Source organism: Gavialis gangeticus, unplaced genomic scaffold (genome assembly GCF_001723915.1).
Source record: "Gavialis gangeticus isolate Ggan-Ray unplaced genomic scaffold, GavGan_comp1, whole genome shotgun sequence".
Classification (NCBI taxonomy): domain Eukaryota; kingdom Metazoa; phylum Chordata; order Crocodylia; family Gavialidae; genus Gavialis; species Gavialis gangeticus.
The window spans coordinates 78,279,606-78,279,900 of NW_017729029.1; the positions used below are offsets into that span (position 1 = coordinate 78,279,606).

At 72.9% G+C, this 295-nt stretch overlaps 1 protein-coding gene across 1 annotated transcript in view; it reads right to left on the bottom strand.

Annotated features, from left to right (window-relative positions):
• The window catches only part of HMGB2 (high mobility group box 2), a 2,059-nt gene extending 1,948 nt beyond the window's left edge, over window positions 1–111 (bottom strand). Inside the window, exon 1 of the mRNA XM_019521786.1 lies at window positions 1–111. The gene's annotated coding sequence lies outside the window, so the exon portion shown is untranslated.
• Window positions 112–295: the final 184 nt, after the last annotated feature.

Below are 295 nucleotides of genomic sequence, written 5' to 3' on the forward strand. Positions count from 1 at the left end.
GACAGCTGCTGGGCTCCGGCGTGGGTGACGCGTCCGCCTGCTGCTGCCGCCGAATGGTTCCCCCACCGGGCACTGGCAGCCTCTTGTTTTCCACAGTCGCACCCGCCACAGCAGCTTGCCCTGCCCTGCCCGGCCGCGCCCCCTCCCCACCGCGCCGTCCTATTGGCTGCAGTATGCGTTCGAATCGCGCCCGATCACGCCCCCCGGCGCCTCCGCGCAGCCCATTGGTTGCCGTGCCCGGTGATGTCACCCGCGGAGGTTAGGTCGCGCGCGGGGGAGGAGGGGAGGCGGGGCC